Raw genomic sequence first — 8,995 nt, 5'->3', positions numbered from 1 at the left:
ACGACCAGGGAAGAACCACGTGCATGGTACGAGAGAAAGGTAGATACACCCCCAGGGCAAGTAACCAGTGATTGGGGTGCATGAGTTGGCACCCAAAAAGTCAACCCACGTGACAGAAGTACTTCGCAGAGAAGAGGGCTCACACGATGAAAAAACCCTAAGTTGGGTGGCTGCGCTGTGGGACCCTCTGCACAGAATAAACGATCAAGTCAAAGGGGCACGTGGCAATGCCCACGTGCTCATTAAAGGTTTTAGGAAAAGTTTCCAAGGTACGCGTTAAGTAAGTTAAGATTCGTATATTCCAAGGGATATTTTTATACGCTTTCAATGCCCTTTAATGCGCTTTAATGATGAGAGATGTATAAAAAGGGACCTTGGGAGCATTTGAAAAGGGGACTGAGTTTTAACCTAATACACACAGATACACAGAGAAAACCCTAGTTGTCTTCGCGGCGCACTAACAGTGAGCACAAGGCAATTAGGGCAACACAGTTCTAGTTACACAGTTTTTCAGTCATTCAGTACAGCTTCTCCGACCACCTCCCAAGGGTGTGTCACTTTGATGTTTCTCGCTAGCTAACTTGATCGTCGGAGTGCAAACGGTCGCGAGGGCGCCCTTTTGTTCACTTTTTTTCAGGTACTCACAGATGGAGCGAAACGAAGGTGCCCTAGATCGCGAGGACAAGTCACGCACAAAGACGATCCCGGTCAACCGACGGGAACAAAAACAACCGGTTGAATGCTTGAAATAATCGATTGTTTTAGCTCTGTACCAGTTTAAGCGCTATTTCTTTTAAATTCTGTTTTATCTGGAACAATTTCTGTTTTATCTCTTCTTATAGTCTATTTGTGAAGACAAATAGGGGGAGATTTTATGTTGTGTTGTCTTAAAATCTGCCAACTTTATCTGTTTAAGTGATTGATGTTTCTGCTGCTGATGCTTTATGGTGTGCTGGTTTTTTCTGCTATTTTGGTTAAGCAAAACACAAGCTATATGTGCTATTCTAACCTGCTGCCATAGATGTTGTATATTGCTTAAACTTTGTTTTGCAGGAACTGCTTCAGATTCAAACAAGTCCAATGCAAGCAACCAGGGATTTGTCTTCATCAAATAGGGGGAAATTGTTGAATCAAGTGTGATCAAAAGCTTTGAAGAATCCAAATCCTAGAATTTGATAGGAGGCTGAAGTTGCTGCTGTTGTACCGTCCCGTATCCGGGCGTTGACAAAGTCAAGGTCAAAGTCAACGTCGGGGGTCAAAGTCAACGTAAGGTCAAGGCGTCGCCAAGGTCAAGGCGTCGCCTAGTTAAGGCATCGCCCAGTTAAGGTGTAGCCCAACCAGGGCGTCGCCAAGGTCAAATGTCGCAGAGGCAAGGCGATCACAGTGTGGCTCCCCGATACGCATGGGTAGGAAATGATGGAGATCAAGCCCAAGAGAACATGGAGGCCACTCATCAAGCTCAAGAAGAGGTGGAGGCACAAATGGAGGACGCCCATGGAGGTCAAAGTCCACCTCAAAGGATTACAAGAAGCATGTTCAAAGCCTTGGGAGCTAGAGGACATTTATTTTCTCTTTTTGTAGTGTCTTTAGTTGAAGGTGCTTAGAGGGAAACCTTAGAAACCTCTTTTGTTATAGCATCTTTTAGGTTTTAGTTAGGAGCTTTAGGGGGGTGTATTAGTAGATAGGTGTAGGAGTAGAATAGGGGGTGCCAAAGTGAAGGAAAGGATCACACCTTCCTTGCTTTGCAAATTAGCGCCGGTTCTAGATGGTTTTTGGAGGGAATTTTGAATTGTTTAGCTTTCATTTTTCAGCACCTTAGGCTATAAATAGAGGTGCCTTCCTTGTAAAATTCAGATTTGAATTCATCTAAAGAAACTATACTCAAAATTGGAGTGAGCATTTGGAGAGCTTTTGAGCTTCTACTCTAGTCTTATCTTGAAGGACCATGGTTTCCTCAAGTGGCGGCTTGCACACTCATCTAGGAGCATCCATACTTCTAGTGGCGTGATCATCCAACCTATCTTCCATCTTCATGAGCATTCTCTTCTCCTTCCTTTCTTCTTCTTCAATTTGTTCATGTTGCCTTGTGTTTTGAGTTGTTGTTGTTTCGGTTCCTCTAATTTTCCAGCACCTATTTTCTGTTTGTTTCTTAATTCTGTTTGGTACTTTTGTTTTTGATTCAATTCTGTTCGGTCTCTTTTTTTTTTTTCCTTTGTTGATTCAATTTGACAATATTTGGTTCATCCAAATGAGTTTGGGATTTGGTACTTGTTATTGGTGAGTTCTTGATTTTAGAACCATGATCCAACTTCTAAGAAAGTGCCTCTATATTTTCCAGCTCAAGGTGATTCCTCAAAGTGTCAAGAATCTTGTTCTATGTGGCTATTGGAATCACATCAGGAAAGACCATGGAGGGAGCGATGCCGTGGGAAGGCCTCAAATCTCGATAATCCGAGGTAGTAATAAAGAGAAGAGAGAGGTGGCTTCAAGGCCACAGTGATAGCGCCAGTGTAGGGCAGCCTGACTCGCGAAGTGCCCCTGCCGCCCCAGAGACGCCCTTGGGATAGATACGACTCAAGAGGAGGGTCATGCCCAGGGTTGCCAGGTGCAGGGCACGAGAGGAAGGCAGATACGCTCTCAAAGTGAGTGACTAGATGTTTGGGGGCATGAGTTGGCACCCAAAAAGTCACCTCTAGCGCAGATGCACTCCCAGGTAGGAGGACTCACATGAGGAGATACCCTCAGATGGGGTTACGGCGCTGTGAGGCCCTCCACGTGTACAACAGCCAGGTCAGCATAGAAACGCCATTTTGTCAGGTACAAGGTAATTAATGTTATACAGTTTCCGTTTCGAGCGTTTAAGGTACTATAAATGCTCCCAAGCGTTTTAAACGTCTTAAATGCGCTACGTTTTATAATTAAATGCGCTTTAAGGCGCTTTGAATGCAGGAGTAGCTTAAATAGCGCTTTGAATGTTGGAAACGGGGTTCGGACTTTTGGCAAATTTTCCAGAAACTCTCTAGTTGCTTGCTCGAGCCTTGAGGTTACGTACAAGGGACTAGGGAAAGATCTTCGCCAGAACGAGAAAATATACACTAGACACAGTTCATTTAACCACCTTCAGAGTACCCTTCACGGTGCTCTGATACGGAGGTGCATAGTTTTGGTGTTTCTTGTTGGCTGACTTGAGCGTCGGAGTGCAAACGGCCGCTAGGGCGCCCTTTTGTCCTCTTTTGCAGGAATCCACAGGTAACCAGTGGGAAGGAGTCCCTAGCTGACGGTTGAGGTCGCGCACAAAGACGTCCCAGGTCAACCGGACGGAACAACTGTCTTTTAGAGTAGGATCTGGTTAGTTTATCTTTGTACTCCACTCTTTGTTGAATCTAAAGCTTAAGTGTTTTCAAATCTTTTAAGTTTAAAGTGTTTTTCAAACTAAGTGAAAAACAACCTATTGTTTTGTCGAAACAACCGATTGTTTTACACTTAGGTGTTTTTGAAAAGGTTGAAAACTGTTTTGGTTGGTTGACTTGTTGTCAAACCAAAACAACCGATTGATTCGCTCTTTCAATCGATTGTTTGTTTGAAAATCCTAACTGAAACTGTTTTATTAGTTAAGTGAGCTTTAAATGATTTTACAACTGAATACGCTCCTGCTTTAAATGCTTTGACCATTCTTTGAAAGCTATAAATAGTTTGGTTAAGTTTTATAACAAACAATTAAGATAGAAAAACAGATTTGAGTTTTTCATAAATTGCTTTCAAGATTTGAGTTTTCACTTTTGAGCTCTGGTTTATCAAGAGAGAGTGGAATAGGATTACATCTGTATTGATTTCAATTCATTCTGTAACAAGTGTAATTCGTCCTGAATACTTTTTACATTCTGGTGTTGTAAAGCCAAGAAGGGTTGTGTGTTATTAAGGTCAAGATCAACATTCTTGGTGTGTGTGCTGAGCCAAAGGAAGTGTGTTTCTTGAGGGGATCAAGGTCACTTCTTTGGTGGTGTGTGTATGTAATCTAGTTTTGATTACTTAATGGATTTCCAGTGGTTTCTGGGAAACTAGATGTAGCTCTTGGTTTAAGAGTGAACCAGTATAAACTGTTTGTGCATCTCTCTCTTCCTTAAACTCTTTAAATTCAGTTGCTATTGTTTCTACTGGTATAAACAACCGATTGTTTCTTCGAAACAACTGATTGTTTTTCTGGTGCTTTGCTGTTTTGAGGTGTGTTTCTTGGCTAACTGAATTCCTAATCTGGTTTCTTGTAAAGAATTTCATTATAGCTTAAAAAGTTTGTGAAAACCCCCTTTAAACAATTCACCCCCCTCTCGTTTAAGGCTATACATTCTAACACATTCTTCAATGTGATATGAATTCTCCATTTTCCAGTCACTGGAAAGAACCTACCATCACCGAATTTCACTTTTGTGCGAAATGAGCATCCGAATCTGCAAACAACTCCTTCAGACCACACATATGATTCGTGCAACCTGTATCCAAATACCAAGTCTGATTTTTTTGAGTTTCATTTGATGTGGCTGCCATTAGTATTGCATGATCCTCTTCATCTTATTCGTGATTACTGTCTTCTTGAGCACAATTGGTAGCATGATTATCACCTTTTGATCTGCACCCATTTGCATAATGGTCGCGTTTATGGCATTTATAACACTCCACATTTGATTTATTATACATGCCTCCTCGTCCTCCGCAACCACGTCCTCCGCGCCAAGAGTTATTTAAACTTGGATTGTGATTGTAACCAATGCTATTTTGTTCAGTGCCTCCATGATTATGGCCACCATGACCTTTGCTGGAATAGTTATCACCACATCCCCGTTCTTTTCCTTGTGAACTATCGTGTTTGTGATAGGAGCTACCAATTGAGGCTTGTGATTGTAAAGCCTGCTCAATTGGTTTTCCAAAATTATTGTCATTCATTCGTTGCAAATGCACTCGTAGGGAACCAGACAATAGCCTTACTGTTATTGTTGAAATGTCATTGGCTTCTTCAATTGCGCCAACAACATTTTCAAATATGGGAGTTAAAGATCTCAAAATCTTATCCACCTTTGCCTACTCAGAATGTGTTTCACCATTGGTCTTCATCTGATTTTTCATGTCAAGAACTTTATTTATATGGACATCAACAATCTCTGTGGTTTCCATCTACATCAGTTCATATTGACGTCTTAGGGTTTAAAGACGCACCCTCTTAATCTTGTCATCACCTTTATAATTGGTTGACTAAATGATCCAAGCCTCACTTGCAGTTTTTGCTCCTTCTATTTGCTCAAACGTCTCGTCATTCATCCCTTGATGGATGAGATAAAAAGCCTTCTTGTCCTTCTTCTTCTATTCGCGATGAGCTACTTTTTGCGCCTCAGTTGCATTATCAGCTAATGCAGACACTCCACTCTCAACGATATCCCATAACTCATGATAATCAAACAAAACTCTCATTTGCACACACCACCGATTGTAATTTTTTCCATCAAGGATAGGGACTGATAATTGGGTAAAGTTCATGATAACAGACTGACTCTAATACGAGTTGTAAAAACTAATTGAAGGAAATAACAGAAGGAAAAAGATTGTAGAAACTGATTGAACGTAATTGTAAGTTGCTCAACTTTCTTATTTTTACTCAATGTGAGTTATACTCAAACTTAGATTCCTTTATTTTGGATGAAACACACTAGTGGAAAAATGTTTTTATCATGCCATTAATGTTATGTAGAATTTCCAAAATTTGACGTATAAATATTGTAGGGACATTTTTATAGTTATTTCAGAAAAAGTTTACTTCAGATGTCTTAGGCTCGATATAAAATTCTATATTTACATCAGACACTAAAGTCACTCAATGTAAATGATCCTGCCGGTTGACTCGAGTGCAAGAGTCTTGCCACATCAAAGGTATCTTCTCTCGATCAGCTTCGCACCACGCTAGCCTTCGATCTCCACGTCTCAAATCCTCTTGAGAACCTAAAGAAAACAAAGACACAGAATGGCGCCGCTACGGCCGATCGCGCTCCGACGCTCAAGTCAGTGACGGAATCACCAAATACTAAGAGAGAAAAGCTAAACTCAAGGAACTGTGCAAGTATTCTCTCAGCGTACTCAAGTGTTCTCAAAAGCGTAAAGAAGTGTTCTAAACGCGCGTACCTCAGAAGTTCGTTAGAGCTCCTTATATACCTTAGCACTTTCTCTCTCCTGACGGTTACACCTCTGGACACGTGGCTCGCATCCAGCTGTACACGTGTCACCATCTGGAGCCCCCTTCTACTTGAGCGTCACCTCTACTCTTCAAGCTATTCGACTAAGTTACCCATGCAAGGAGTAACTCGGTGCGTAGCTTCCTTGGAGCGCGATCTCTTCTAAGTGGCGAGTACGGGGTGTCACCATGCACACCTTCTCTGTGGTCTCGCCTGCCGCTATCACGATCTGCTTCACTTGCGCATCATGCATGTTCTGGGAAACTGTTCCCTTGCCTCGACCTCTGGCTAGGGAATGATCATCTGACAACCTCATCCTTCGTGCTCGTACTTCATGAAAGCTGTAAGCAAGCCTTCTTGATCTTTCGGCGATGTGCCCCTTTCGGCAGTCTCTAACCACTTGGTCGCCTAAAACTCACATACGGCGACTATGACGCGAGCCTGGTGACCGCCGGTTATACATACCAGAGATCGGAGAACGCCAAGCTAACAATTGGCGACTACACAAACTTGCTGATGTGCTTCCCTTCTGTCAGCCAGGTGTTCCGCTCAACACGTCTACATTATCGCTTGCTGCCACGTCGTCACTTCTGACTACCTGATCGGTACACAAGTCCCCCAGTCTTAAGCTGAGACTTGACCAGCGAAAAGACTAAGAGGTCACGTCATCGCCGATCTACGTGGCACTGGTGCAGACTTCCGTACGTTCGTACCCTCTGCTTTTCTGACGCTCCACCAACCTCTTTTTCCATCACTCGACACGTGGCTTCATCAACGGTCGTCTTCAACTGTCGTTTGCGCTTCCGAAAACGTTCGAAAAACCCTTAAACCCTTTGCGCTTCCATTGTTCCATCATCTTTTTTCACTCTCAAGCATTCCAAGCGTTTTCTCTGCGAACCACGAAGCTTCTCGTCTCTCTCAATCTCCAACTTTCTTCAACGCTCATCCGATCACAAAAAGGTAACCCTTTTACTCCTCCTATGGGTATTTGCTGCATTTTAATCGGTTTGCATCATCCATTAACTGTCTGAAGCATACGTTGTGGGCTGTTTTTTCCTTTTCTCCTTTTCTCGTAATTAGGGCTTCGTCCTTCATAACGTTTATCTCAGCGAACCCTTATTCGTTCGCTCTGTCTTCTTCGTCCCCAATCGAGTCGTTCTCTGTTATCCTCATTTCATCCCTTTCTCTTTCCTTTGCAGTTCCCGCGATGGCTCACACGAAGTCCACCGCGAACCCTCCTCCTTCATCGCGAAACCCTCCACCCCAAGCGCGTAGGGTTGCCCCTGGGGCAAATCCTCCACCAGCGCGCAACCCACCACGAGCCTCTGGTGCTCCTTCTAATCAGGCTGAGAGGCCTACTTCTTCTCACGCCAATCCTACTCAGGCAACTCAACCAGTCACCGGAGGAGCCTCCCTTCCTCCACGAGACTATAAAGAACTCTACCCTTAGGCCACCCCAACTCTGCTGAAAAAGACATCCTCAATAAACACCGAGTTGGGCGTGCACCGACTGCGGAAAGGAGACCAATCCGACCTCTCCTTCCACAAAGAGCACGATAGCAAAATGATCGTGCTGCCCTGCCTCCCAGGGGAACCGATCTGCGCGGATAATAAGGGTAACAACGACGAGTTGTTCAGCTTTATCTACACGACATTCTTCAAGAAAGTGAAGCTTAGGCTTCCTTTTACCCGCTTCGAGAGAGAGCTACTAACCGAGCTCAACGTCGCCCCTGCCCAGCTTCATCCCAACAGCTGGGCGTTCGTGAGGGCGTTCCAAATCATCTGTGCACACTTGGGGCTGCCGACTTCAGTGGATGTCTTTCTTTTCCTGTTCGAGGCCAAGAATCCCGGAGATCGCCTCTGGATTAGCTTGAACGAGATTGCTGGGAGGTCAATCCTCTCGATCTTCCAGCAATCTTACAAAGACTGGAAGGGGAAGTTCGTCAAGGTGTGCCAAAACAACCAAGACCCTTCCCTACTCGACGGCTTCCCCTTGTACTGGGTACGCAAGGGGAACAAAGACTCCAAAGAAAGCTTCAGGAGGTCAAGGAGTGCTGACAATATTGGGGAGTTAGACAAAGATCTCTGCCTCTTCTGGAAGAGTGTGGCTGCTGCCAACATCACCCTCCGCACCTCAAGATCAAGATCAAGAGAACATGGAGGCCAATCAACAAGATCAAGAAGAGGTAGAGGCACAAATGGAGGACGCCCATGGAGGTCAAAGCCCACCTCAAAGGCTTACAAGAAGCATGTTCAAAGCTTTAGGAGCTAGGGGACATTTATTTTCTCTTTTTGTAATTTCTTTAGTTGAAGGTGCTTAGAGGGAAACATTAGAATCCTCTATTGTTATAGCATCTTTTAGTCTTTAGTTAGGAGCTTTAGGGGGGGGGTGTTAGTAGATAGGTGTAGAAGTAGAATAGGAGGTGCCAAAGTGAAGGAAGGAGTCACACCTTCCTCATGCTTGGGTTTTGTCGCCGATTCTAGATGTCTCTTAGGAGGGAATTTTTGAATTTGTGTTGCTTGCATTTCAGCACCTTAGGCTATAAATAGAGGTGCTCTCTTTGTAAAATTCAGATTTGAATTTATCTAAAGAAACTATACTCAAAATTGGAGTGAGCATTGGAGAGCTTTTGAGCCTTCTTCTCTAGTCTTATCTTGAAGGATCCATGGTGTCCTCATGTGGCGGCAGCACACTCATCTAGGATCAACCACACTTTTAGTGGCGTGATCATTCATCATTCATCCATCTTCATGAGCAATTCTCTTCTCCTTCCTTTCTT

The sequence above is a fragment of the Phaseolus vulgaris genome, chromosome 1 (genome assembly GCF_000499845.2).
Source record: "Phaseolus vulgaris cultivar G19833 chromosome 1, P. vulgaris v2.0, whole genome shotgun sequence".
Lineage (NCBI taxonomy): Eukaryota > Viridiplantae > Streptophyta > Magnoliopsida > Fabales > Fabaceae > Phaseolus > Phaseolus vulgaris.
Note: the sequence above shows the minus strand (reverse complement) of the source record.